At 44.6% G+C, this 27,424-nt stretch overlaps 23 non-coding genes across 23 annotated transcripts; 8 read left to right on the top strand and 15 right to left on the bottom strand.

Moving 5' to 3' along the window:
* Positions 1-771: 771 nt before the first annotated feature.
* Positions 772-853, bottom strand: TRNAS-GCU (transfer RNA serine (anticodon GCU)). Its single transcript has one exon. It is a non-coding gene; the product is annotated as a tRNA-Ser (tRNA).
* A 292-nt stretch (positions 854-1,145) lies between these two features.
* Positions 1,146-1,240, top strand: TRNAI-UAU (transfer RNA isoleucine (anticodon UAU)). Its single transcript has 2 exons — positions 1,146-1,183; positions 1,205-1,240. It is a non-coding gene; the product is annotated as a tRNA-Ile (tRNA).
* A 1,169-nt stretch (positions 1,241-2,409) lies between these two features.
* Positions 2,410-2,481, bottom strand: TRNAT-UGU (transfer RNA threonine (anticodon UGU)). Its single transcript has one exon. It is a non-coding gene; the product is annotated as a tRNA-Thr (tRNA).
* A 1,116-nt stretch (positions 2,482-3,597) lies between these two features.
* On the bottom strand, positions 3,598-3,679 carry TRNAS-GCU (transfer RNA serine (anticodon GCU)). Its single transcript has one exon. It is a non-coding gene; the product is annotated as a tRNA-Ser (tRNA).
* Positions 3,680-3,971: 292 nt separating this feature from the next.
* Positions 3,972-4,066, top strand: TRNAI-UAU (transfer RNA isoleucine (anticodon UAU)). Its single transcript has 2 exons — positions 3,972-4,009; positions 4,031-4,066. It is a non-coding gene; the product is annotated as a tRNA-Ile (tRNA).
* A 1,168-nt stretch (positions 4,067-5,234) lies between these two features.
* Positions 5,235-5,306, bottom strand: TRNAT-UGU (transfer RNA threonine (anticodon UGU)). Its single transcript has one exon. It is a non-coding gene; the product is annotated as a tRNA-Thr (tRNA).
* A 1,116-nt stretch (positions 5,307-6,422) lies between these two features.
* On the bottom strand, positions 6,423-6,504 carry TRNAS-GCU (transfer RNA serine (anticodon GCU)). The gene has a single exon. It is a non-coding gene; the product is annotated as a tRNA-Ser (tRNA).
* A 292-nt stretch (positions 6,505-6,796) lies between these two features.
* Positions 6,797-6,891, top strand: TRNAI-UAU (transfer RNA isoleucine (anticodon UAU)). The gene is made up of 2 exons: positions 6,797-6,834; positions 6,856-6,891. It is a non-coding gene; the product is annotated as a tRNA-Ile (tRNA).
* A 1,169-nt stretch (positions 6,892-8,060) lies between these two features.
* TRNAT-UGU (transfer RNA threonine (anticodon UGU)) lies at positions 8,061-8,132 on the bottom strand. The gene has a single exon. It is a non-coding gene; the product is annotated as a tRNA-Thr (tRNA).
* Positions 8,133-9,248: 1,116 nt separating this feature from the next.
* TRNAS-GCU (transfer RNA serine (anticodon GCU)) lies at positions 9,249-9,330 on the bottom strand. Its single transcript has one exon. It is a non-coding gene; the product is annotated as a tRNA-Ser (tRNA).
* A 292-nt stretch (positions 9,331-9,622) lies between these two features.
* On the top strand, positions 9,623-9,717 carry TRNAI-UAU (transfer RNA isoleucine (anticodon UAU)). The gene is made up of 2 exons: positions 9,623-9,660; positions 9,682-9,717. It is a non-coding gene; the product is annotated as a tRNA-Ile (tRNA).
* A 1,169-nt stretch (positions 9,718-10,886) lies between these two features.
* Positions 10,887-10,958, bottom strand: TRNAT-UGU (transfer RNA threonine (anticodon UGU)). The gene has a single exon. It is a non-coding gene; the product is annotated as a tRNA-Thr (tRNA).
* Positions 10,959-12,074: 1,116 nt separating this feature from the next.
* Positions 12,075-12,156, bottom strand: TRNAS-GCU (transfer RNA serine (anticodon GCU)). The gene has a single exon. It is a non-coding gene; the product is annotated as a tRNA-Ser (tRNA).
* A 292-nt stretch (positions 12,157-12,448) lies between these two features.
* TRNAI-UAU (transfer RNA isoleucine (anticodon UAU)) lies at positions 12,449-12,543 on the top strand. The gene is made up of 2 exons: positions 12,449-12,486; positions 12,508-12,543. It is a non-coding gene; the product is annotated as a tRNA-Ile (tRNA).
* A 1,169-nt stretch (positions 12,544-13,712) lies between these two features.
* Positions 13,713-13,784, bottom strand: TRNAT-UGU (transfer RNA threonine (anticodon UGU)). Its single transcript has one exon. It is a non-coding gene; the product is annotated as a tRNA-Thr (tRNA).
* A 1,116-nt stretch (positions 13,785-14,900) lies between these two features.
* TRNAS-GCU (transfer RNA serine (anticodon GCU)) lies at positions 14,901-14,982 on the bottom strand. The gene has a single exon. It is a non-coding gene; the product is annotated as a tRNA-Ser (tRNA).
* Positions 14,983-15,274: 292 nt separating this feature from the next.
* TRNAI-UAU (transfer RNA isoleucine (anticodon UAU)) lies at positions 15,275-15,369 on the top strand. The gene is made up of 2 exons: positions 15,275-15,312; positions 15,334-15,369. It is a non-coding gene; the product is annotated as a tRNA-Ile (tRNA).
* Positions 15,370-16,538: 1,169 nt separating this feature from the next.
* On the bottom strand, positions 16,539-16,610 carry TRNAT-UGU (transfer RNA threonine (anticodon UGU)). Its single transcript has one exon. It is a non-coding gene; the product is annotated as a tRNA-Thr (tRNA).
* Positions 16,611-17,726: 1,116 nt separating this feature from the next.
* Positions 17,727-17,808, bottom strand: TRNAS-GCU (transfer RNA serine (anticodon GCU)). The gene has a single exon. It is a non-coding gene; the product is annotated as a tRNA-Ser (tRNA).
* A 292-nt stretch (positions 17,809-18,100) lies between these two features.
* TRNAI-UAU (transfer RNA isoleucine (anticodon UAU)) lies at positions 18,101-18,195 on the top strand. The gene is made up of 2 exons: positions 18,101-18,138; positions 18,160-18,195. It is a non-coding gene; the product is annotated as a tRNA-Ile (tRNA).
* A 1,155-nt stretch (positions 18,196-19,350) lies between these two features.
* On the bottom strand, positions 19,351-19,422 carry TRNAT-UGU (transfer RNA threonine (anticodon UGU)). Its single transcript has one exon. It is a non-coding gene; the product is annotated as a tRNA-Thr (tRNA).
* Positions 19,423-25,950: 6,528 nt separating this feature from the next.
* On the bottom strand, positions 25,951-26,032 carry TRNAS-GCU (transfer RNA serine (anticodon GCU)). Its single transcript has one exon. It is a non-coding gene; the product is annotated as a tRNA-Ser (tRNA).
* A 292-nt stretch (positions 26,033-26,324) lies between these two features.
* Positions 26,325-26,419, top strand: TRNAI-UAU (transfer RNA isoleucine (anticodon UAU)). The gene is made up of 2 exons: positions 26,325-26,362; positions 26,384-26,419. It is a non-coding gene; the product is annotated as a tRNA-Ile (tRNA).
* The last annotated feature ends 1,005 nt before the right edge of the window (positions 26,420-27,424 follow it).

Here is a 27,424-nt window from a genome sequence, read left to right as displayed (position 1 = left end):
GCTTTCTTATCAGTCTATCTATCCAAACTGGTTAGAAGTAACCCTGGGCGTCCGAATCGGCTACGCCCACGGAGTAGGCGTAGTGTTGCCTTCTACGCATTTTGCGTAGACAGCGTAGCCGGCAACACTACGCCCACTCCGTGTGCGTAGCCGATTCGGCCGCCACCCGCCTCCCTCCCGCCCTCCCCTACATACATTATTTAAGCAACTAAGCTTAATAAAACAATTTTTAAAGCACTTACCATGTCCGGGGCTCTTCCGGGGCTCCCTCTTGGAATAGCGTCCCTTCCTGGATACCAATGCGCATGCGCGGCCTCCCGCGCATGCGCATTGGTATCCAGGACGACGCTATTCTAAGAGGGAGCCCCGGACGAGCCCCGGACACGGTAAGTGCTTTAAAATTGTTTTATTAAGGGTAGTTGCTTAAATAATGTATGTAGGGGAGAGCGGGAGGGAGGTGCGTAGTGGGGCTACGCGGAGTGCGGGAGTGGGCGTAGCTTCTCGCCCACTCCGCGTAGCTCCGCGGAGCCCCACTACGCCCACTACGACCAGGGTTAGTTAGAAGGCCAGGAGTGAGGGAAAGGCAATCCTCTGGACACTTCATGAAAGATCTAATTTCAATTAAGCACAAAACACTTCCCTTAATTTGACATAATTGCCAAAATGGAATAGTCAGTTGGGCCCTTCTAGTGGATTATGGCTGTGTCTTGAAAGAGAGTGTAATTGTACTACGAGACATGCCCACCTTCAAAAGAGTGTCTGATGGCTTTCCGACGAAGGTGGGATTCGAACCCACGCGTGCAGAGCACAATGGATTAGCAGTCCATCGCCTTAACCACTCGGCCACCTCGTCTGCCTTAGGTGACTATGTTTCATTTTTTAGGAAATTCTTACGATGTGCTAATTACAAATAATCATAAGTTTCTCCTAGACTGTGTCAGAACTGGCAAATATATGTGGTGTTCAATAGACAGAGCACATGATATAGCAGAATTATCAAATCTGTTCCATTAGGACTGTAGTTTTTAATAGTCATGATAACATGCTAGCATGTGAGTCGATCTTGCACAGTGAATAAGGGAGCAGTACCAGTATCTACTTGGTCAGCTCTAGATGGCTCAACTGGGGAGGTATGAGAACAGTGAGCTCCAGTGGCGCAATCGGTTAGCGCGCGGTACTTATACAGCAGTACTTGCATTGAGGCATGCCGAGGTTGTGAGTTCGAGCCTCACCTGGAGCAGCTTACTGGTTTTTCATAAACCATTTCACTAAAACTAAAGATTAAACTCAGGGGAAAGACGGCCCTTGCTAGAGAGTTTTTACTTCTTTTCAGGATCTGCGTGTCCGACTCTTCCAGGTGCAAATATCACAATCCTATTCGATGCTCCTTATAAACATTCCATGATGTGCCGTCTTGCATAGCATGCAAACACCACATCAGTGCATTTAAAAATACATTTGTAGAATAATAAATATGATGAAAACATTGTTGTCACGGGATAACCATATACTGAGGAGCTGCAAACAGTGCTGTATCAGCTACTTACAGTAAAATTTAACTGAAAGACATATCAAAAGAAGAGCGTCATCATATTAATGTTTCTAGTCAACATAAGAGTTGCACCATAGCAGCTTATGGTGCTTTCTGCTCAGATTGTGCCTCCAATCCCACATTGATTTTTTTTATTCTTTGCAGTTTAAAAAAACAATTCATGCTCAAAGTTAACTTTTTAAAACCATTCAACCTAATATATTTATTTCTCTAACTTGTGAATGTGGTCCATGTTCTCTTTTCCTCATCCCCATCACGATACTCCTTTTCCCGAAATCAGGTTCACTTCTTTATCCAGCCCACCCATCCAAGGTCACCAAATCTATGAAGCGATTCTGCTTTTTCTCACATTCTCTCTATGTACAAGATACCTTGTATCATTTGAATGGACAGCAGGAGAGTCGGATATTTATGGTTAGTGGGGGTGGGGTTTTGAAGATTAACCTCATTTGACTAAGAGCCGGGGCATCTGGGAGGAAAAGTATTTTAAGGGGGATGAAGTTCACATCTCCTTGGTGAAATTTCTAGATCCTTATTTCATCCTTTCTGTGGATGCAGACTCAGTCGGAACAGAGGTCATAGTCCTCGCTCTGACTTTCAAAGGAACTTCAAATATGCATGGCTTATTTGGCTTTGCCCGGCAGGGCTTGCCCGGCGGGGTGAAAATGGCGTTTGTCAGGCGTTCGTCAGGCGATCGGAAGGGGTGAGGCGATAGTTTATGGTTCAATGGTTTTCATGAAGTCTTCTTGATACGATGAAAGCAGGAAAGGGAAGCTTGTCAATAAGCAAACTTAAGACAAGGTGTGACTCCTAGAAAGAATGACTTGGAAACAACATACAGAAACTCACATATAAAAAGGCCCTGATGAGGCTTGAACTCATGACTCCTGGTTTACAAGACCAGTGCTCTGCCACTGAGCTACAAGGCCAGCCTGCCTGCAGTATGTAAATCGCTTCATGTATTCTTACTGCGGTATGAAGATATCTATGATTTTGAGACTCTGTATGGAAATGCAGTTGCATTTGAATGTCTACATGCGTGCACAAATTGAAGAGCATGCTTAAGACACTTTTCTTGGAAGTAGGAAAAACTCCATTTTGATTTGAGAACATAAGAGTATTCACATTTATGACCATACTGATAGCTCTAGTTAGTATGTCCACAATCAGTGACAGATAGAGAACTCACTTATTAGAAGTGATCTGTCTCTGTGGGGCAGACATATGTCAACAGTCATACACTTGAGATGGCTGAAACTTTAGGAGTAAGAGCTGCTTTCTTATCAGTCTATCTATCCAAACTGGTTAGAAGTAACCCTGGGCGTCCGAATCGGCTACGCCCACGGAGTAGGCGTAGTGTTGCCTTCTACGCATTTTGCGTAGACAGCGTAGCCGGCAACACTACGCCCACTCCGTGTGCGTAGCCGATTCGGCCGCCACCCGCCTCCCTCCCGCCCTCCCCTACATACATTATTTAAGCAACTAACCTTAATAAAACAATTTTTAAAGCACTTACCATGTCCGGGGCTCTTCCGGGGCTCGCTCTTGGAATAGCGTCCCTTCCTGGATACCAATGCGCATGCGCGGCCTCCCGCGCATGCGCATTGGTATCCAGGACGACGCTATTCTAAGAGGGAGCCCCGGACGAGCCCCGGACACGGTAAGTGCTTTAAAATTGTTTTATTAAGGGTAGTTGCTTAAATAATGTATGTAGGGGAGAGCGGGAGGGAGGTGCGTAGTGGGGCTACGCGGAGTGCGGGAGTGGGCGTAGCTTCTCGCCCACTCCGCGTAGCTCCGCGGAGCCCCACTACGCCCACTACGACCAGGGTTAGTTAGAAGGCCAGGAGTGAGGGAAAGGCAATCCTCTGGACACTTCATGAAAGATCTAATTTCAATTAAGCACAAAACACTTCCCTTAATTTGACATAATTGCCAAAATGGAATAGTCAGTTGGGCCCTTCTAGTGGATTATGGCTGTGTCTTGAAAGAGAGTGTAATTGTACTACGAGACATGCCCACCTTCAAAAGAGTGTCTGATGGCGTTCCGACGAAGGTGGGATTCGAACCCACGCATGCAGAGCACAATGGATTAGCAGTCCATCGCCTTAACCACTCGGCCACCTCGTCTGCCTTAGGTGACTATGTTTCATTTTTTAGGAAATTCTTACGATGTGCTAATTACAAATAATCATAAGTTTCTCCTAGACTGTGTCAGAACTGGCAAATATATGTGGTGTTCAATAGACAGAGCACATGATATAGCAGAATTATCAAATCTGTTCCATTAGGACTGTAGTTTTTAATAGTCATGATAACATGCTAGCATGTGAGTCGATCTTGCACAGTGAATAAGGGAGCAGTACCAGTATCTACTTGGTCAGCTCTAGATGGCTCAACTGGGGAGGTATGAGAACAGTGAGCTCCAGTGGCGCAATCGGTTAGCGCGCGGTACTTATACAGCAGTACTTGCATTGAGGCATGCCGAGGTTGTGAGTTCGAGCCTCACCTGGAGCAGCTTACTGGTTTTTCATAAACCATTTCACTAAAACTAAAGATTAAACTCAGGGGAAAGACGGCCCTTGCTAGAGAGTTTTTACTTCTTTTCAGGATCTGCGTGTCCGACTCTTCCAGGTGCAAATATCACAATCCTATTCGATGCTCCTTATAAACATTCCATGATGTGCCGTCTTGCATAGCATGCAAACACCACATCAGTGCATTTAAAAATACATTTGTAGAATAATAAATATGATGAAAACATTGTTGTCACGGGATAACCATATACTGAGGAGCTGCAAACAGTGCTGTATCAGCTACTTACAGTAAAATTTAACTGAAAGACATATCAAAAGAAGAGCGTCATCATATTAATGTTTCTAGTCAACATAAGAGTTGCACCATAGCAGCTTATGGTGCTTTCTGCTCAGATTGTGCCTCCAATCCCACATTGATTTTTTTTATTCTTTGCAGTTTAAAAAAACAATTCATGCTCAAAGTTAACTTTTTAAAACCATTCAACCTAATATATTTATTTCTCTAACTTGTGAATGTGGTCCATGTTCTCTTTTCCTCATCCCCATCACGATACTCCTTTTCCCGAAATCAGGTTCACTTCTTTATCCAGCCCACCCATCCAAGGTCACCAAATCTATGAAGCGATTCTGCTTTTTCTCACATTCTCTCTATGTACAAGATACCTTGTATCATTTGAATGGACAGCAGGAGAGTCGGATATTTATGGTTAGTGGGGGTGGGGTTTTGAAGATTAACCTCATTTGACTAAGAGCCGGGGCATCTGGGAGGAAAAGTATTTTAAGGGGGATGAAGTTCACATCTCCTTGGTGAAATTTCTAGATCCTTATTTCATCCTTTCTGTGGATGCAGACTCAGTCGGAACAGAGGTCATAGTCCTCGCTCTGACTTTCAAAGGAACTTCAAATATGCATGGCTTATTTGGCTTTGCCCGGCAGGGCTTGCCCGGCGGGGTGAAAATGGCGTTTGTCAGGCGTTCGTCAGGCGATCGGAAGGGGTGAGGCGATAGTTTATGGTTCAATGGTTTTCATGAAGTCTTCTTGATACGATGAAAGCAGGAAAGGGAAGCTTGTCATAAGCAAACTTAAGACAAGGTGTGACTCCTAGAAAGAATGACTTGGAAACAACATACAGAAACTCACATATAAAAAGGCCCTGATGAGGCTTGAACTCATGACCCCTGGTTTACAAGACCAGTGCTCTGCCACTGAGCTACAAGGCCAGCCTGCCTGCAGTATGTAAATCGCTTCATGTATTCTTACTGCGGTATGAAGATATCTATGATTTTGAGACTCTGTATGGAAATGCAGTTGCATTTGAATGTCTACATGCGTGCACAAATTGAAGAGCATGCTTAAGACACTTTTCTTGGAAGTAGGAAAAACTCCATTTTGATTTGAGAACATAAGAGTATTCACATTTATGACCATACTGATAGCTCTAGTTAGTATGTCCACAATCAGTGACAGATAGAGAACTCACTTATTAGAAGTGATCTGTCTCTGTGGGGCAGACATATGTCAACAGTCATACACTTGAGATGGCTGAAACTTTAGGAGTAAGAGCTGCTTTCTTATCAGTCTATCTATCCAAACTGGTTAGAAGTAACCCTGGGCGTCCGAATCGGCTACGCCCACGGAGTAGGCGTAGTGTTGCCTTCTACGCATTTTGCGTAGACAGCGTAGCCGGCAACACTACGCCCACTCCGTGTGCGTAGCCGATTCGGCCGCCACCCGCCTCCCTCCCGCCCTCCCCTACATACATTATTTAAGCAACTAAGCTTAATAAAACAATTTTTAAAGCACTTACCATGTCCGGGGCTCTTCCGGGGCTCCCTCTTGGAATAGCGTCCCTTCCTGGATACCAATGCGCATGCGCGGCCTCCCGCGCATGCGCATTGGTATCCAGGACGACGCTATTCTAAGAGGGAGCCCCGGACGAGCCCCGGACACGGTAAGTGCTTTAAAATTGTTTTATTAAGGGTAGTTGCTTAAATAATGTATGTAGGGGAGAGCGGGAGGGAGGTGCGTAGTGGGGCTACGCGGAGTGCGGGAGTGGGCGTAGCTTCTCGCCCACTCCGCGTAGCTCCGCGGAGCCCCACTACGCCCACTACGACCAGGGTTAGTTAGAAGGCCAGGAGTGAGGGAAAGGCAATCCTCTGGACACTTCATGAAAGATCTAATTTCAATTAAGCACAAAACACTTCCCTTAATTTGACATAATTGCCAAAATGGAATAGTCAGTTGGGCCCTTCTAGTGGATTATGGCTGTGTCTTGAAAGAGAGTGTAATTGTACTACGAGACATGCCCACCTTCAAAAGAGTGTCTGATGGCGTTCCGACGAAGGTGGGATTCGAACCCACGCGTGCAGAGCACAATGGATTAGCAGTCCATCACCTTAACCACTCGGCCACCTCGTCTGCCTTAGGTGACTATGTTTCATTTTTTAGGAAATTCTTACGATGTGCTAATTACAAATAATCATAAGTTTCTCCTAGACTGTGTCAGAACTGGCAAATATATGTGGTGTTCAATAGACAGAGCACATGATATAGCAGAATTATCAAATCTGTTCCATTAGGACTGTAGTTTTTAATAGTCATGATAACATGCTAGCATGTGAGTCGATCTTGCACAGTGAATAAGGGAGCAGTACCAGTATCTACTTGGTCAGCTCTAGATGGCTCAACTGGGGAGGTATGAGAACAGTGAGCTCCAGTGGCGCAATCGGTTAGCGCGCGGTACTTATACAGCAGTACTTGCATTGAGGCATGCCGAGGTTGTGAGTTCGAGCCTCACCTGGAGCAGCTTACTGGTTTTTCATAAACCATTTCACTAAAACTAAAGATTAAACTCAGGGGAAAGACGGCCCTTGCTAGAGAGTTTTTACTTCTTTTCAGGATCTGCGTGTCCGACTCTTCCAGGTGCAAATATCACAATCCTATTCGATGCTCCTTATAAACATTCCATGATGTGCCGTCTTGCATAGCATGCAAACACCACATCAGTGCATTTAAAAATACATTTGTAGAATAATAAATATGATGAAAACATTGTTGTCACGGGATAACCATATACTGAGGAGCTGCAAACAGTGCTGTATCAGCTACTTACAGTAAAATTTAACTGAAAGACATATCAAAAGAAGAGCGTCATCATATTAATGTTTCTAGTCAACATAAGAGTTGCACCATAGCAGCTTATGGTGCTTTCTGCTCAGATTGTGCCTCCAATCCCACATTGATTTTTTTTATTCTTTGCAGTTTAAAAAAACAATTCATGCTCAAAGTTAACTTTTTAAAACCATTCAACCTAATATATTTATTTCTCTAACTTGTGAATGTGGTCCATGTTCTCTTTTCCTCATCCCCATCACGATACTCCTTTTCCCGAAATCAGGTTCACTTCTTTATCCAGCCCACCCATCCAAGGTCACCAAATCTATGAAGCGATTCTGCTTTTTCTCACATTCTCTCTATGTACAAGATACCTTGTATCATTTGAATGGACAGCAGGAGAGTCGGATATTTATGGTTAGTGGGGGTGGGGTTTTGAAGATTAACCTCATTTGACTAAGAGCCGGGGCATCTGGGAGGAAAAGTATTTTAAGGGGGATGAAGTTCACATCTCCTTGGTGAAATTTCTAGATCCTTATTTCATCCTTTCTGTGGATGCAGACTCAGTCGGAACAGAGGTCATAGTCCTCGCTCTGACTTTCAAAGGAACTTCAAATATGCATGGCTTATTTGGCTTTGCCCGGCAGGGCTTGCCCGGCGGGGTGAAAATGGCATTTGTCAGGCGTTCGTCAGGCGATCGGAAGGGGTGAGGCGATAGTTTATGGTTCAATGGTTTTCATGAAGTCTTCTTGATACGATGAAAGCAGGAAAGGGAAGCTTGTCAATAAGCAAACTTAAGACAAGGTGTGACTCCTAGAAAGAATGACTTGGAAACAACATACAGAAACTCACATATAAAAAGGCCCTGATGAGGCTTGAACTCATGACCCCTGGTTTACAAGACCAGTGCTCTGCCACTGAGCTACAAGGCCAGCCTGCCTGCAGTATGTAAATCGCTTCATGTATTCTTACTGCGGTATGAAGATATCTATGATTTTGAGACTCTGTATGGAAATGCAGTTGCATTTGAATGTCTACATGCGTGCACAAATTGAAGAGCATGCTTAAGACACTTTTCTTGGAAGTAGGAAAAACTCCATTTTGATTTGAGAACATAAGAGTATTCACATTTATGACCATACTGATAGCTCTAGTTAGTATGTCCACAATCAGTGACAGATAGAGAACTCACTTATTAGAAGTGATCTGTCTCTGTGGGGCAGACATATGTCAACAGTCATACACTTGAGATGGCTGAAACTTTAGGAGTAAGAGCTGCTTTCTTATCAGTCTATCTATCCAAACTGGTTAGAAGTAACCCTGGGCGTCCGAATCGGCTACGCCCACGGAGTAGGCGTAGTGTTGCCTTCTACGCATTTTGCGTAGACAGCGTAGCCGGCAACACTACGCCCACTCCGTGTGCGTAGCCGATTCGGCCGCCACCCGCCTCCCTCCCGCCCTCCCCTACATACATTATTTAAGCAACTAACCTTAATAAAACAATTTTTAAAGCACTTACCATGTCCGGGGCTCTTCCGGGGCTCGCTCTTGGAATAGCGTCCCTTCCTGGATACCAATGCGCATGCGCGGCCTCCCGCGCATGCGCATTGGTATCCAGGACGACGCTATTCTAAGAGGGAGCCCCGGACGAGCCCCGGACACGGTAAGTGCTTTAAAATTGTTTTATTAAGGGTAGTTGCTTAAATAATGTATGTAGGGGAGAGCGGGAGGGAGGTGCGTAGTGGGGCTACGCGGAGTGCGGGAGTGGGCGTAGCTTCTCGCCCACTCCGCGTAGCTCCGCGGAGCCCCACTACGCCCACTACGACCAGGGTTAGTTAGAAGGCCAGGAGTGAGGGAAAGGCAATCCTCTGGACACTTCATGAAAGATCTAATTTCAATTAAGCACAAAACACTTCCCTTAATTTGACATAATTGCCAAAATGGAATAGTCAGTTGGGCCCTTCTAGTGGATTATGGCTGTGTCTTGAAAGAGAGTGTAATTGTACTACGAGACATGCCCACCTTCAAAAGAGTGTCTGATGGCGTTCCGACGAAGGTGGGATTCGAACCCACGCGTGCAGAGCACAATGGATTAGCAGTCCATCGCCTTAACCACTCGGCCACCTCGTCTGCCTTAGGTGACTATGTTTCATTTTTTAGGAAATTCTTACGATGTGCTAATTACAAATAATCATAAGTTTCTCCTAGACTGTGTCAGAACTGGCAAATATATGTGGTGTTCAATAGACAGAGCACATGATATAGCAGAATTATCAAATCTGTTCCATTAGGACTGTAGTTTTTAATAGTCATGATAACATGCTAGCATGTGAGTCGATCTTGCACAGTGAATAAGGGAGCAGTGCCAGTATCTACTTGGTCAGCTCTAGATGGCTCAACTGGGGAGGTATGAGAACAGTGAGCTCCAGTGGCGCAATCGGTTAGCGCGCGGTACTTATACAGCAGTACTTGCATTGAGGCATGCTGAGGTTGTGAGTTCGAGCCTCACCTGGAGCAGCTTACTGGTTTTTCATAAACCATTTCACTAAAACTAAAGATTAAACTCAGGGGAAAGACGGCCCTTGCTAGAGAGTTTTTACTTCTTTTCAGGATCTGCGTGTCCGACTCTTCCAGGTGCAAATATCACAATCCTATTCGATGCTCCTTATAAACATTCCATGATGTGCCGTCTTGCATAGCATGCAAACACCACATCAGTGCATTTAAAAATACATTTGTAGAATAATAAATATGATGAAAACATTGTTGTCACGGGATAACCATATACTGAGGAGCTGCAAACAGTGCTGTATCAGCTACTTACAGTAAAATTTAACTGAAAGACATATCAAAAGAAGAGCGTCATCATATTAATGTTTCTAGTCAACATAAGAGTTGCACCATAGCAGCTTATGGTGCTTTCTGCTCAGATTGTGCCTCCAATCCCACATTGATTTTTTTTATTCTTTACAGTTTAAAAAAACAATTCATGCTCAAAGTTAACTTTTTAAAACCATTCAACCTAATATATTTATTTCTCTAACTTGTGAATGTGGTCCATGTTCTCTTTTCCTCATCCCCATCACGATACTCCTTTTCCCGAAATCAGGTTCACTTCTTTATCCAGCCCACCCATCCAAGGTCACCAAATCTATGAAGCGATTCTGCTTTTTCTCACATTCTCTCTATGTACAAGATACCTTGTATCATTTGAATGGACAGCAGGAGAGTCGGATATTTATGGTTAGTGGGGGTGGGGTTTTGAAGATTAACCTCATTTGACTAAGAGCCGGGGCATCTGGGAGGAAAAGTATTTTAAGGGGGATGAAGTTCACATCTCCTTGGTGAAATTTCTAGATCCTTATTTCATCCTTTCTGTGGATGCAGACTCAGTCGGAACAGAGGTCATAGTCCTCGCTCTGACTTTCAAAGGAACTTCAAATATGCATGGCTTATTTGGCTTTGCCCGGCAGGGCTTGCCCGGCGGGGTGAGAATGGCGTTTGTCAGGCGTTCGTCAGGCGATCGGAAGGGGTGAGGCGATAGTTTATGGTTCAATGGTTTTCATGAAGTCTTCTTGATACGATGAAAGCAGGAAAGGGAAGCTTGTCAATAAGCAAACTTAAGACAAGGTGTGACTCCTAGAAAGAATGACTTGGAAACAACATACAGAAACTCACATATAAAAAGGCCCTGATGAGGCTTGAACTCATGACCCCTGGTTTACAAGACCAGTGCTCTGCCACTGAGCTACAAGGCCAGTCTGCCTGCAGTATGTAAATCGCTTCATGTATTCTTACTGCGGTATGAAGATATCTATGATTTTGAGACTCTGTATGGAAATGCAGTTGCATTTGAATGTCTACATGCGTGCACAAATTGAAGAGCATGCTTAAGACACTTTTCTTGGAAGTAGGAAAAACTCCATTTTGATTTGAGAACATAAGAGTATTCACATTTATGACCATACTGATAGCTCTAGTTAGTATGTCCACAATCAGTGACAGATAGAGAACTCACTTATTAGAAGTGATCTGTCTCTGTGGGGCAGACATATGTCAACAGTCATACACTTGAGATGGCTGAAACTTTAGGAGTAAGAGCTGCTTTCTTATCAGTCTATCTATCCAAACTGGTTAGAAGTAACCCTGGGCGTCCGAATCGGCTACGCCCACGGAGTAGGCGTAGTGTTGCCTTCTACGCATTTTGCGTAGACAGCGTAGCCGGCAACACTACGCCCACTCCGTGAGCGTAGCCGATTCGGCCGCCACCCGCCTCCCTCCCGCCCTCCCCTACATACATTATTTAAGCAACTAACCTTAATAAAACAATTTTTAAAGCACTTACCATGTCCGGGGCTCTTCCGGGGCTCCCTCTTGGAATAGCGTCCCTTCCTGGATACCAATGCGCATGCGCGGCCTCCCGCGCATGCGCATTGGTATCCAGGACGACGCTATTCCAAGAGGGAGCCCCGGACGAGCCCCGGACACGGTAAGTGCTTTAAAATTGTTTTATTAAGGGTAGTTGCTTAAATAATGTATGTAGGGGAGAGCGGGAGGGAGGTGCGTAGTGGGGCTACGCGGAGTGCGGGAGTGGGCGTAGCTTCTCGCCCACTCCGCGTAGCTCCGCGGAGCCCCACTACGCCCACTACGACCAGGGTTAGTTAGAAGGCCAGGAGTGAGGGAAAGGCAATCCTCTGGACACTTCATGAAAGATCTAATTTCAATTAAGCACAAAACACTTCCCTTAATTTGACATAATTGCCAAAATGGAATAGTCAGTTGGGCCCTTCTAGTGGATTATGGCTGTGTCTTGAAAGAGAGTGTAATTGTACTACGAGACATGCCCACCTTCAAAAGAGTGTCTGATGGCGTTCCGACGAAGGTGGGATTCGAACCCACGCGTGCAGAGCACAATGGATTAGCAGTCCATCGCCTTAACCACTCGGCCACCTCGTCTGCCTTAGGTGACTATGTTTCATTTTTTAGGAAATTCTTACGATGTGCTAATTACAAATAATCATAAGTTTCTCCTAGACTGTGTCAGAACTGGCAAATATATGTGGTGTTCAATAGACAGAGCACATGATATAGCAGAATTATCAAATCTGTTCCATTAGGACTGTAGTTTTTAATAGTCATGATAACATGCTAGCATGTGAGTCGATCTTGCACAGTGAATAAGGGAGCAGTACCAGTATCTACTTGGTCAGCTCTAGATGGCTCAACTGGGGAGGTATGAGAACAGTGAGCTCCAGTGGCGCAATCGGTTAGCGCGCGGTACTTATACAGCAGTACTTGCATTGAGGCATGCTGAGGTTGTGAGTTCGAGCCTCACCTGGAGCAGCTTACTGGTTTTTCATAAACCATTTCACTAAAACTAAAGATTAAACTCAGGGGAAAGACGGCCCTTGCTAGAGAGTTTTTACTTCTTTTCAGGATCTGCGTGTCCGACTCTTCCAGGTGCAAATATCACAATCCTATTCGATGCTCCTTATAAACATTCCATGATGTGCCGTCTTGCATAGCATGCAAACACCACATCAGTGCATTTAAAAATACATTTGTAGAATAATAAATATGATGAAAACATTGTTGTCACGGGATAACCATATACTGAGGAGCTGCAAACAGTGCTGTATCAGCTACTTACAGTAAAATTTAACTGAAAGACATATCAAAAGAAGAGCGTCATCATATTAATGTTTCTAGTCAACATAAGAGTTGCACCATAGCAGCTTATGGTGCTTTCTGCTCAGATTGTGCCTCCAATCCCACATTGATTTTTTTTATTCTTTACAGTTTAAAAAAACAATTCATGCTCAAAGTTAACTTTTTAAAACCATTCAACCTAATATATTTATTTCTCTAACTTGTGAATGTGGTCCATGTTCTCTTTTCCTCATCCCCATCACGATACTCCTTTTCCCGAAATCAGGTTCACTTCTTTATCCAGCCCACCCATCCAAGGTCACCAAATCTATGAAGCGATTCTGCTTTTTCTCACATTCTCTCTATGTACAAGATACCTTGTATCATTTGAATGGACAGCAGGAGAGTCGGATATTTATGGTTAGTGGGGGTGGGGTTTTGAAGATTAACCTCATTTGACTAAGAGCCGGGGCATCTGGGAGGAAAAGTATTTTAAGGGGGATGAAGTTCACATCTCCTTGGTGAAATTTCTAGATCCTTATTTCATCCTTTCTGTGGATGCAGACTCAGTCGGAACAGAGGTCATAGTCCTCGCTCTGACTTTCAAAGGAACTTCAAATATGCATGGCTTATTTGGCTTTGCCCGGCAGGGCTTGCCCGGCGGGGTGAGAATGGCGTTTGTCAGGCGTTCGTCAGGCGATCGGAAGGGGTGAGGCGATAGTTTATGGTTCAATGGTTTTCATGAAGTCTTCTTGATACGATGAAAGCAGGAAAGGGAAGCTTGTCAATAAGCAAACTTAAGACAAGGTGTGACTCCTAGAAAGAATGACTTGGAAACAACATACAGAAACTCACATATAAAAAGGCCCTGATGAGGCTTGAACTCATGACCCCTGGTTTACAAGACCAGTGCTCTGCCACTGAGCTACAAGGCCAGCCTGCCTGCAGTATGTAAATCGCTTCATGTATTCTTACTGCGGTATGAAGATATCTATGATTTTGAGACTCTGTATGGAAATGCAGTTGCATTTGAATGTCTACATGCGTGCACAAATTGAAGAGCATGCTTAAGACACTTTTCTTGGAAGTAGGAAAAACTCCATTTTGATTTGAGAACATAAGAGTATTCACATTTATGACCATACTGATAGCTCTAGTTAGTATGTCCACAATCAGTGACAGATAGAGAACTCACTTATTAGAAGTGATCTGTCTCTGTGGGGCAGACATATGTCAACAGTCATACACTTGAGATGGCTGAAACTTTAGGAGTAAGAGCTGCTTTCTTATCAGTCTATCTATCCAAACTGGTTAGAAGTAACCCTGGGCGTCCGAATCGGCTACGCCCACGGAGTAGGCGTAGTGTTGCCTTCTACGCATTTTGCGTAGACAGCGTAGCCGGCAACACTACGCCCACTCCGTGTGCGTAGCCGATTCGGCCGCCACCCGCCTCCCTCCCGCCCTCCCCTACATACATTATTTAAGCAACTAACCTTAATAAAACAATTTTTAAAGCACTTACCATGTCCGGGGCTCTTCCGGGGCTCGCTCTTGGAATAGCGTCCCTTCCTGGATACCAATGCGCATGCGCGGCCTCCCGCGCATGCGCATTGGTATCCAGGACGACGCTATTCTAAGAGGGAGCCCCGGACGAGCCCCGGACACGGTAAGTGCTTTAAAATTGTTTTATTAAGGGTAGTTGCTTAAATAATGTATGTAGGGGAGAGCGGGAGGGAGGTGCGTAGTGGGGCTACGCGGAGTGCGGGAGTGGGCGTAGCTTCTCGCCCACTCCGCGTAGCTCCGCGGAGCCCCACTACGCCCACTACGACCAGGGTTAGTTAGAAGGCCAGGAGTGAGGGAAAGGCAATCCTCTGGACACTTCATGAAAGATCTAATTTCAATTAAGCACAAAACACTTCCCTTAATTTGACATAATTGCCAAAATGGAATAGTCAGTTGGGCCCTTCTAGTGGATTATGGCTGTGTCTTGAAAGAGAGTGTAATTGTACTACGAGACATGCCCACCTTCAAAAGAGTGTCTGATGGCGTTCCGACGAAGGTGGGATTCGAACCCACGCGTGCAGAGCACAATGGATTAGCAGTCCATCGCCTTAACCACTCGGCCACCTCGTCTGCCTTAGGTGACTATGTTTCATTTTTTAGGAAATTCTTACGATGTGCTAATTACAAATAATCATAAGTTTCTCCTAGACTGTGTCAGAACTGGCAAATATATGTGGTGTTCAATAGACAGAGCACATGATATAGCAGAATTATCAAATCTGTTCCATTAGGACTGTAGTTTTTAATAGTCATGATAACATGCTAGCATGTGAGTCGATCTTGCACAGTGAATAAGGGAGCAGTGCCAGTATCTACTTGGTCAGCTCTAGATGGCTCAACTGGGGAGGTATGAGAACAGTGAGCTCCAGTGGCGCAATCGGTTAGCGCGCGGTACTTATACAGCAGTACTTGCATTGAGGCATGCTGAGGTTGTGAGTTCGAGCCTCACCTGGAGCAGCTTACTGGTTTTTCATAAACCATTTCACTAAAACTAAAGATTAAACTCAGGGGAAAGACGGCCCTTGCTAGAGAGTTTTTACTTCTTTTCAGGATCTGCGTGTCCGACTCTTCCAGGTGCAAATATCACAATCCTATTCGATGCTCCTTATAAACATTCCATGATGTGCCGTCTTGCATAGCATGCAAACACCACATCAGTGCATTTAAAAATACATTTGTAGAATAATAAATATGATGAAAACATTGTTGTCACGGGATAACCATATACTGAGGAGCTGCAAACAGTGCTGTATCAGCTACTTACAGTAAAATTTAACTGAAAGACATATCAAAAGAAGAGCGTCATCATATTAATGTTTCTAGTCAACATAAGAGTTGCACCATAGCAGCTTATGGTGCTTTCTGCTCAGATTGTGCCTCCAATCCCACATTGATTTTTTTTATTCTTTGCAGTTTAAAAAAACAATTCATGCTCAAAGTTAACTTTTTAAAACCATTCAACCTAATATATTTATTTCTCTAACTTGTGAATGTGGTCCATGTTCTCTTTTCCTCATCCCCATCACGATACTCCTTTTCCCGAAATCAGGTTCACTTCTTTATCCAGCCCACCCATCCAAGGTCACCAAATCTATGAAGCGATTCTGCTTTTTCTCACATTCTCTCTATGTACAAGATACCTTGTATCATTTGAATGGACAGCAGGAGAGTCGGATATTTATGGTTAGTGGGGGTGGGGTTTTGAAGATTAACCTCATTTGACTAAGAGCCGGGGCATCTGGGAGGAAAAGTATTTTAAGGGGGATGAAGTTCACATCTCCTTGGTGAAATTTCTAGATCCTTATTTCATCCTTTCTGTGGATGCAGACTCAGTCGGAACAGAGGTCATAGTCCTCGCTCTGACTTTCAAAGGAACTTCAAATATGCATGGCTTATTTGGCTTTGCCCGGCAGGGCTTGCCCGGCGGGGTGAGAATGGCGTTTGTCAGGCGTTCGTCAGGCGATCGGAAGGGGTGAGGCGATAGTTTATGGTTCAATGGTTTTCATGAAGTCTTCTTGATACGATGAAAGCAGGAAAGGGAAGCTTGTCAATAAGCAAACTTAAGACAAGGTGTGACTCCTAGAAAGAATGACTTGGAAACAACATACAGAAACTCACATATAAAAAGGCCCTGATGAGGCTTGAACTCATGACCCCTGGTTTACAAGACCAGTGCTCTGCCACTGAGCTACAAGGCCAGCCTGCCTGCAGTATGTAAATCGCTTCATGTATTCTTACTGCGGTATGAAGATATCTATGATTTTGAGACTCTGTATGGAAATGCAGTTGCATTTGAATGTCTACATGCGTGCACAAATTGAAGAGCATGCTTAAGACACTTTTCTTGGAAGTAGGAAAAACTCCATTTTGATTTGAGAACATAAGAGTATTCACATTTATGACCATACTGATAGCTCTAGTTAGTATGTCCACAATCAGTGACAGATAGAGAACTCACTTATTAGAAGTGATCTGTCTCTGTGGGGCAGACATATGTCAACAGTCATACACTTGAGATGGCTGAAACTTTAGGAGTAAGAGCTGCTTTCTTATCAGTCTATCTATCCAAACTGGTTAGAAGTAACCCTGGGCGTCCGAATCGGCTACGCCCACGGAGTAGGCGTAGTGTTGCCTTCTACGCATTTTGCGTAGACAGCGTAACCGGCAACACTACGCCCACTCCGTGTGCGTAGCCGATTCGGCCGCCACCCGCCTCCCTCCTGCCCTCCCCTACATACATTATTTAAGCAACTAACCTTAATAAAACAATTTTTAAAGCACTTACCATGTCCGGGGCTCTTCCGGGGCTCCCTCTTGGAATAGCGTCCCTTCCTGGATACCAATGCGCATGTGCGGCCTCCCGCGCATGCGCATTGGTATCCAGGACGACGCTATTCTAAGAGGGAGCCCCGGACGAGCCCCGGACACGGTAAGTGCTTTAAAATTGTTTTATTAAGGGTAGTTGCTTAAATAATGTATGTAGGGGAGAGCGGGAGGGAGGTGCGTAGTGGGGCTACGCGGAGTGCGGGAGTGGGCGTAGCTTCTTGCCCACTCCGCGTAGCTCCGCGGAGCCCCACTACGCCCACTACGACCAGGGTTAGTTAGAAGGCCAGGAGTGAGGGAAAGGCAATCCTCTGGACACTTCATGAAAGATCTAATTTCAATTAAGCACAAAACACTTCCCTTAATTTGACATAATTGCCAAAATGGAATAGTCAGTTGGGCCCTTCTAGTGGATTATGGCTGTGTCTTGAAAGAGAGTGTAATTGTACTACGAGACATGCCCACCTTCAAAAGAGTGTCTGATGGCGTTCCGACGAAGGTGGGATTCGAACCCACGCGTGCAGAGCACAATGGATTAGCAGTCTAGCGCCTTAACCACTCGGCCACCTCGTCTGCCTTAGGTGACTATGTTTCATTTTTTAGGAAATTCTTACGATGTGCTAATTACAAATAATCATAAGTTTCTCCTAGACTGTGTCAGAACTGGCAAATATATGTGGTGTTCAATAGACAGAGCACATGATATAGCAGAATTATCAAATCTGTTCCATTAGGACTGTAGTTTTTAATAGTCATGATAACATGCTAGCATGTGAGTCGATCTTGCACAGTGAATAAGGGAGCAGTGCCAGTATCTACTTGGTCAGCTCTAGATGGCTCAACTGGGGAGGTATGAGAACAGTGAGCTCCAGTGGCGCAATCGGTTAGCGCGCGGTACTTATACAGCAGTACTTGCAATGAGGCATGCCGAGGTTGTGAGTTCGAGCCTCACCTGGAGCAGCTTACTGGTTTTTCATAAACCATTTCACTAAAACTAAAGATTAAACTCAGGGGAAAGACGGCCCTTGCTAGAGAATTTTTACTTCTTTTCAGGATCTGCGTGTCCGACTCTAGCAGGTGCAAATATCACAATCCTATTCGATGCTCCTTATAAACATTCCATGATGTGCCGTCTTGCATAGCATGCAAACACCACATCAGTGCATTTAAAAATACATTTGTAGAATAATAAATATGATGAAAACATTGTTGTCACGGGATAACCATATACTGAGGAGCTGCAAACAGTGCTGTATCAGCTACTTACAGTAAAATTTAACTGAAAGACATATCAAAAGAAGAGCGTCATCATATTAATGTTTCTAGTCAACATAAGAGTTGCACCATAGCAGCTTATGGTGCTTTCTGCTCAGATTGTGCCTCCAATCCCACATTGATTTTTTTTATTCTTTGCAGTTTAAAAAAACAATTCATGCTCAAAGTTAACTTTTTAAAACCATTCAACCTAATATATTTATTTCTCTAACTTGTGAATGTGGTCCATGTTCTCTTTTCCTCATCCCCATCACGATACTCCTTTTCCCGAAATCAGGTTCACTTCTTTATCCAGCCCACCCATCCAAGGTCACCAAATCTATGAAGCGATTCTGCTTTTTCTCACATTCTCTCTATGTACAAGATACCTTGTATCATTTGAATGGACAGCAGGAGAGTCGGATATTTATGGTTAGTGGGGGTGGGGTTTTGAAGATTAACCTCATTTGACTAAGAGCCGGGGCATCTGGGAGGAAAAGTATTTTAAGGGGGATGAAGTTCACATCTCCTTGGTGAAATTTCTAGATCCTTATTTCATCCTTTCTGTGGATGCAGACTCAGTCGGAACAGAGGTCATAGTCCTCGCTCTGACTTTCAAAGGAACTTCAAATATGCATGGCTTATTTGGCTTTGCCCGGCGGGGTGAGAATGGCGTTTGTCAGGCGTTCGTCAGGCGATCGGAAGGGGTGAGGCGATAGTTTATGGTTCAATGGTTTTCATGAAGTCTTCTTGATACGATGAAAGCAGGAAAGGGAAGCTTGTCAATAAGCAAACTTAAGACAAGGTGTGACTCCTAGAAAGAATGACTTGGAAACAACATACAGAAACTCACATATAAAAAGGCCCTGATGAGGCTTGAACTCATGACCCCTGGTTTACAAGACCAGTGCTCTGCCACTGAGCTACAAGGCCAGCCTGCCTGCAGTATGTAAATCGCTTCATGTATTCTTACTGCGGTATGAAGATATCTATGATTTTGAGACTCTGTATGGAAATGCAGTTGCATTTGAATGTCTACATGCGTGCACAAATTGAAGAGCATGCTTAAGACACTTTTCTTGGAAGTAGGAAAAACTCCATTTTGATTTGAGAACATAAGAGTATTCACATTTATGACCATACTGATAGCTCTAGTTAGTATGTCCACAATCAGTGACAGATAGAGAACTCACTTATTAGAAGTGATCTGTCTCTGTGGGGCGGACATATGTCAACAGTCATACACTTGAGATGGCTGAAACTTTAGGAGTAAGAGCTGCTTTCTTATCAGTCTATCTATCCAAACTGGTTAGAAGTAACCCTGGGCGTCCGAATCGGCTACGCCCACGGAGTAGGCGTAGTGTTGCCTTCTACGCATTTTGCGTAGACAGCGTAGCCGGCAACACTACGCCCACTCCGTGTGCGTAGCAGATTCGGCCGCCACCCGCCTCCCTCCCGCCCTCCCCTACATACATTATTTAAGCAACTAACCTTAATAAAACAATTTTTAAAGCACTTACCATGTCCGGGGCTCTTCCGGGGCTCCCTCTTGGAATAGCGTCCCTTCCTGGATACCAATGCGCATGCGCGGCCTCCCGCGCATGCGCATTGGTATCCAGGACGACGCTATTCCAAGAGGGAGCCCCGGACGAGCCCCGGACACGGTAAGTGCTTTAAAATTGTTTTATTAAGGGTAGTTGCTTAAATAATGTATGTAGGGGAGAGCGGGAGGGAGGTGCGTAGTGGGGCTACGCGGAGTGCGGGAGTGGGCGTAGCTTCTCGCCCACTCCGCGTAGCTCCGCGGAGCCCCACTACGCCCACTACGACCAGGGTTAGTTAGAAGGCCAGGAGTGAGGTGTGGAAAAGTAAATTTTGCCATGTTCTGTGTCCCTACGCATCATCCATCATATGTTATGTGTGCATGACCAATATGCATATGTTATTCCCCATGTCTGTTTAATGACGCAATTACAGTTGTGTCCACCTCTGGTATGTCCTTTCCCAGTCCTCGTGAATACTACGAATATCAGACCTATGTAAAGTTATGTTGCCACGTTTCTCAGTGTGCACGATATTTCATTATAAAGTCCCCGTTTCCAGGCCTCAACAGGGCCCGGACCCTAGATTCAGCTCCTGTCTCCTGAAGCCTCGCTAAGGAGCGATACAGCCCCCACCTGTATCCTCGACCTTTCACTCACTTCCTGCCTCGCAGTGCCCGGTGCAGCCCGGCTCTGCCTCTGAGTCTGCCAAGAGTATGTTATGATTCCAGCTATCAGTTCAATCCTCCTTCTCTGCATTCCTAAGCTACTGAACTGCATCAATAGTTTCCGTCATTGTCTAGCCTATTCGGCTCCACGTTAGAGAAATACTGTATTTAATGGTCATTTAATATTCTTCACGCACTACATGTAGAATAATGCATGGTCCAGTCTTAGAATCAGGTTAGTCTTTCCCCTCATGACTTATAGTTTATATCAACATGTTCCCTAAACATCAGATACCAGATAGGGTTTAGGTACATGTCGCTCCGACCCTCCAGACTCTAGTCTCTGCTCCTAGCACAGAGTTCGTAGCCCCCAGCTTCTCCTAGTAACACGTCATTGCCAGTTTACGCGCACCACCAGGTCAGAGGTCCCGGCTCCTTAGGTAGCCCCCTCCTATGTTTCCACCCATTCATGACATATTCTGTTACGTTTGCACCACATGTCTATGTATACTCCCAGTTACACCTACTTTTACTGTTATCTTTCGCGACTGCTACGCGTCACGCCTTCTGCTCCACCCACTGTTACGCCTACTGCAATGTAATGCTATGTGTTTGCGCTATGTATATAAGTTCATGTATTGTTATTAAAAGTTAGCGCGCTCATCCCAGACCCAATCCCAGCAGCTGCTGGGTCATCTTATGCAGGTTGTCCTGATCCTGTCCTTATGCTGTAATAAACCTGCAGAAACTCCTACTACCTCGAATCTTGACTCTTATTTTATTGAGCTATCTGTTATTCATTCATTCATTCAAAAATAGATCCGGTATTATTTATTTATATACCACATAATGGCGCCCGAACAGGGACTTGCCCTTTCCCCACGCGTCGGTGAAGCCACGCCGACCCCCTGACCCTCTGCAGCCGTGACGGAACCATACCGGCCACGTGCAGATATTTCTGCTTCAAGTATCCCTCAGGCCCACGGAGGAGACGGAGGAGGCGGTCCAGCATCCAAACGAGACGGTGGAGGAACGCGGCGAGTCCCGACCAGAGCCCAAGCCAAGAGTCCAAGGTCCGAGGTATCCGGAGGCCCACCCGTAACTGAAGTCCGAAGTTCGTCGTCCGTCGTCCAGTCCAGTCCGAGGCCTTCCGTTCCGTGCTGCCCGGTGAGTACCATTGCTGGGGTAGTATCTAGACAGGACCAATCTAAATTGACTCCTGGTCCGTGGGTTGGTGGTGCCCAGACTCACAAACGAAGTGTTCACCTAGGTGGATACGGGTCTTGATGCGTCCCTTTATGGGACCGGTATGTTCCGTACTGTTACAGCAGTGCATCCAGTAACTCTAGTCTGTTCCGTTCTCAAGAAATTCTTGTATTTCTGTTTTCAGTATTCCAGGTAATATTCTGTTCGAACTGTTATTTATAATGTTGTTCAATGTATTTCCAATGTCGTGGTATGCCTGAATTGTTTTCCCAATTGTTATTGTTTTTCGTGTATTGTATTGTGTTCCGATTCAAGTTTACAATGCCGCTCTTTTCCAAGTTACGTCAGTTAAAAACTAGAAAGGGTTTATTAGAGGAAGCAGTTCCTGTCCCGCCCAGGGACAGTCCAGGTCATTTTATGTATCAGAAGCATGGCATAAGCGCCATATTGTATCTAGATTTATGGGTAGAGTATACCAAACAGTTAGACGAAAAGTATAGATGGCCCGTATCGGGTACATGGGATGCCGAATGTATCATGCGAGTAGAAGAAGCATTATGGAAAAAGAAAGCCAGACAGTCACAGAAAGATGCCATCGAGTTATGGCGCAAGGAAGCCCATAAAAGAACGGAAAAGGAAGTCAGAAAGTCAGAGTTAAGTAGAGAATCCCAAGAACGAGCCCAAGAAAAAGAATTAATCGAGATAGGTGAACAAGTCAAAGCCGAACAGTCAGACAGACAGAGGCATGCCCTTATTAAGGGTATGTATCCTCTTCTTGCCGAGGGTTTGCCAAAAGCGACCCCAGAGGCATCTAGTAATTTCCCGCCACCATTAGTTCCGACCAAGCTACGTCACAAACAGACCGCAGCTGATATTTTTATTTCGTCCTATTTGGACGACACAGTCCCCGAATATGCAAATCCTGTTCGCGTTCCGCCAGTCCCTGGAAATCAGGTACTTCCTGCTCCTCCAGGCACCGGGGTGCCCTTAACAGCTCCCCCGGGTCAGCCTGCCATACAAGTCCAGCCCACGTTACAATTACCGACCTTGCCAGCACAAAAGGCATCAGTCGACGATTCCGGTTTAGGGGCCACAGGAGGAGGTCTTCCTCAAACCCCGCCGCCACACAAGCGTTTAACATTACTCGAATTACATGCTCAAGCGTTACAGCGCACGCCCAAATATCAGTCTGTTACAGAAATCAGGCAAACCCTTAACGAATGTGTCTATGATCCAGTTCCAGGCGAATATAATATGGTTCTATATTCCTTACGTGTAAGGAGAGTGACCGAGTATCTAGTCACCTTACCGAATATGAAAGAAGATCTAGACAGAATATATCGTTTCATCCGTACAGGGGATGATCCAGAAAGTATTAGTGATGCCATGTCCCAAAGGAAAGCTGAGATCCAGCGTATGATATTAAAGTTCTTAATTAACTGTCTAATAAGAGAACAAGATTACCCATCTACAGATCCAGTCGAAATGAAAACTCTGACAAAGTGGAGTGATAATATAGCCGAGGGTAAGCACAATACCATTAGTGCTATGGAGAGTATGTACAAGAAAATCCGTAAAGAAATAATAAAGATACACGAACAGCGTAAAGCAGCACAAGTAAGCGAGAAAGAAAGTACCTCTGAACCTGAAGAGGAAGAGGACGAGAATCCCGCCAGAATAGCGTATGTAGGAAAATCTAGATTTCCAGATCGCCATTTACGTCTAGAACCCAAGTCTATTTTTCGTCATCCAGCACCAGAACCAGGTTCTCTAGAACAAGTATTTCAAGCTACCGATCACATTCTGAAATCACGAATCGGTTATAGTGAGTTAAGTACCATGCATGAACAAGAACTAGCCCGATCAGCAGTCCGATGGATTACTGATTCTACCACTTTTCCAGACGAAATAGTGGCACAAATGTTTCTGAAACTACCCCCAGCCGAGCAACGACTGGTGGGTATGTATATGATTCAGCACCTCATTACTCTGTATGAGGGTCAACATTCTGATCCAGGTCCGTTGCACGATATCCTGAATGAGTTACTCCAGTATAGATGGAGAGGTCTAGGTACCGATTTAATTAGTGTTATTCTAGAACAGCGCCACAAATATAGAACGTTTCTGAACCCGCATTTTGTTCATGTCTCACCCCCAGAAAGTAAACCATTCTACATAGATAGACAGAATCCGTTACGAGAAGTCCACCCAGTTAAAGGAACGGGTGGCGAAATGCAACGAGTGTTTGTATACACTCCAATCACAAAGATGGAACTTCTTGAAATGAAGAAATTAATCCCCTGTCATGACAAAGATCCAGCAGGGTTCCATAGAGAATTAAAAGACATGCTCCGTATGGGAGAATACACTTACCCAGATATCATTAAAATGTTAAAGGTCCTGTTACCCGCAGGGGTGTATGAAAAGCTAAAGGAAAAAGAATGGGAGGTGGGAGAGAAAAAGATCGATTGGGCAGTTCTAGAAGCTGAAGACAAGGCACGAGTACCAGGTACCGGTCTTGGAGATAAATGTAAAGAATTACCAGAATTATTGATTCAAGTTTTACCCAGATTATTGACAACGAGAAAAGAAGACTGGGATGCAATCTCAGCCTGTAAACAGAAACAAGACGAAGATATTAGTGATTTTTATTCTAGATTTGAAAAATGTTTCAGTATTAACAGTGGTCTCAAGACAAGTAGTGAGTCATACCCTCACCTTTTTGTTACTAAATTAGTCGAGAATTCAAGCCCACAAATTAAAAATCGAGTTTTGAAAGTCGAAAGCACCTGGCAAGCAAACACTCCGTCCCAGATGCTCCAGATGCTCCAGTATCACCAGAATAGAATCAGGGAAGAGCAAGAACACGAAAGAAAACGTATGAAAGACACGAAAATGAAAGTGCTAGTTGCATAATCTGTTCCTCAAGACAGTCAGAAGAGGGGTCCGAATCAAGCCAGCCATCCTGCAGCTCCCGTTAAAGGAAACTGCAATTATTGTAAACAGCCAGGTCATTTTATAAACGAGTGTGCAGTTCTGAAACATAATATAGCTACTGGTAAGACTAAAGAAAGACCACGTCCGCCTAGACAAGAACAAGTTTCACAGACTCCTCAGCCACAGAATGCACAACAGACAGTTACAGTACCGCAGCCTATCGCTGCAACACAGCACGTTACATCGCAGATGTACCAGTATGCTCAGACAGAGTATCCAGAGTACCAGCCATATTCATGAAACAGCCTAGAGAGGGAGGTAGGCTTGCCTCTCATCGAGATACCTGTAGATCAAGAAGGTCCCTATGTTCACAGTCAAGTATTAGGGAAAGACAGAAAGTTTTTGATCGATACAGGGGCAAGTAGGACCACAATTAGTCATGCCGAAGTTCCAGGGGCTCCGCTCTCAGGCTCAAGAAATGTTTCCCTTGGATTTTCAGGAAAGCCAATAGTTAATGAGATATCTAAGCCAGTTACTCTAGAAGTAGGTCCATTGTCCCGCACTACTGATCTGTTACTTACTAAGTCCTGTCCAGAAAATCTATTAGGCATTAAGACACTGAAAGAGTTAGGTGCAGTTATTTGCTGTTCCCCAGAGGGAATACGATTGTTCCTACGTGACTTTAAGGGTCACTATGTATTACGAGATTTTGATTCCAGACTGTCTAAAGTACCGCAGCATTTATGGGCGCAAGGTCCAACTGATGTAGGTTACATGCAAATCACACCCCATCGTGTGACTCTCAAGCCAGGTGTAGTGTTACCCCGAATCAGACAGTACAGATTCCAGCCCCCTGACCACCCTTTTGAGGTCCTCCAGATGGATTATATTCAGGTTAGTTAGAAGGCCAGGAGTGAGGGAAAGGCAATCCTCTGGACACTTCATGAAAGATCTAATTTCAATTAAGCACAAAACAGTTCCCTTAATTTGACATAATTGCCAAAATGGAATAGTCAGTTGGGCCCTTCTAGTGGATTATGGCTGTGTCTTGAAAGAGAGTGTAATTGTACTACGAGACATGCCCACCTTCAAAAGAGTGTCTGATGGCGTTCCGACGAAGGTGGGATTCGAACCCACGCGTGCAGAGCACAATGGATTAGCAGTCCATCGCCTTAACCACTCGGCCACCTCGTCTGCCTTAGGTGACTATGTTTCATTTTTTAGGAAATTCTTACGATGTGCTAATTACAAATAATCATAAGTTTCTCCTAGACTGTGTTAGAACTGGCAAATATATGTGGTGTTCAATAGACAGAGCACATGATATAGCAGAATTATCAAATCTGTTCCATTAGGACTGTAGTTTTTAATAGTCATGATAACATGCTAGCATGTGAGTCGATCTTGCACAGTGAATAAGGGAGCAGTGCCAGTATCTACTTGGTCAGCTCTAGATGGCTCAACTGGGGAGGTATGAGAACAGTGAGCTCCAGTGGCGCAATCGGTTAGCGCGCGGTACTTATACAGCAGTACTTGCATTGAGGCATGCCGAGGTTGTGAGTACGAGCCTCACCTGGAGCAGCTTACTGGTTTTTCATAAACCATTTCACTAAAACTAAAGATTAAACTCAGGGGAAAGACGGCCCTTGCTAGAGAGTTTTTACTTCTTTTCAGGATCTGCATGTCCGACTCTTCCAGGTGCAAATATCACAATCCTATTCGATGCTCCTTATAAACATTCCATGATGTGCCGTCTTGCATAGCATGCAAACACCACATCAGTGCATTTAAAAATACATTTGTAGAATAATAAATATGATGAAAACATTGTTGTCACGGGATAACCATATACTGAGGAGCTGCAAACAGTGCTGTATCAGCTACTTACAGTAAAATTTAACTGAAAGACATATCAAAAGAAGAGCGTCATCATATTAATGTTTCTAGTCAACATAAGAGTTGCACCATAGCAGCTTATGGTGCTTTCTGCTCAGATTGTGCCTCCAATCCCACATTGATTTTTTTTATTCTTTGCAGTTTAAAAAAACAATTCATGCTCAAAGTTAACTTTTTAAAACCATTCAACCTAATATATTTATTTCTCTAACTTGTGAATGTGGTCCATGTTCTCTTTTCCTCATCCCCATCACGATACTCCTTTTCCCGAAATCAGGTTCACTTCTTTATCCAGCCCACCCATCCAAGGTCACCAAATCTATGAAGCGATTCTGCTTTTTCTCACATTCTCTCTATGTACAAGATACCTTGTATCATTTGAATGGACAGCAGGAGAGTCGGATATTTATGGTTAGTGGGGGTGGGGTTTTGAAGATTAACCTCATTTGACTAAGAGCCGGGGCATCTGGGAGGAAAAGTATTTTAAGGGGGATGAAGTTCACATCTCCTTGGTGAAATTTCTAGATCCTTATTTCATCCTTTCTGTGGATGCAGACTCAGTCGGAACAGAGGTCATAGTCCTCGCTCTGACTTTCAAAGGAACTTCAAATATGCATGGCTTATTTGGCTTTGCCCGGCAGGGCTTGCCCGGCGGGGTGAGAATGGCGTTTGTCAGGCGTTCGTCAGGCG

This window comes from Lissotriton helveticus, chromosome 5_1 (genome assembly GCF_964261635.1).
Source record: "Lissotriton helveticus chromosome 5_1, aLisHel1.1, whole genome shotgun sequence".
In the NCBI taxonomy this organism is placed as follows: Eukaryota; Metazoa; Chordata; class Amphibia; order Caudata; family Salamandridae; genus Lissotriton; species Lissotriton helveticus.
This window is presented reverse-complemented; position numbering and strand designations above follow the sequence as displayed.